The sequence below is a fragment of the Amblyomma mixtum genome, chromosome 2 (assembly GCF_055824585.1).
Source record: "Amblyomma mixtum isolate Tamu chromosome 2, ASM5582458v1, whole genome shotgun sequence".
NCBI lineage: Eukaryota > Metazoa > Arthropoda > Arachnida > Ixodida > Ixodidae > Amblyomma > Amblyomma mixtum.
The window spans coordinates 305,790,373-305,790,653 of record NC_143013.1 but is presented as its reverse complement, the minus strand read 5'-3'; positions in this window follow the sequence as shown (position 1 = coordinate 305,790,653).

The following is a 281-nucleotide window of genomic DNA, read 5'->3' as shown; positions in this document are numbered from 1 at the left end:
CAACAGTAGCGTCGCTCGCGCTCGCGTCGGAAAGCAAACTGTCGCAAAGCGGGAATGCCACATCCAGCCACCTGGTGGAGATTAGTGAAAAGAAGCCGAAAACGAAAGTTTCTGTAAAGTGTTTAGAAGACAATGCTGTTTTGGCTGATTGCTCACTTTATTATGAAAAAAGTAATATTTTATTAAATAACGACACTAATATAAAGGCGAAGCTTACAACTGCTGGTGTCTTTATTCGAGAGAGTTTAGTAAATCATTAGCCACGCTCAGCCATCGCGCAG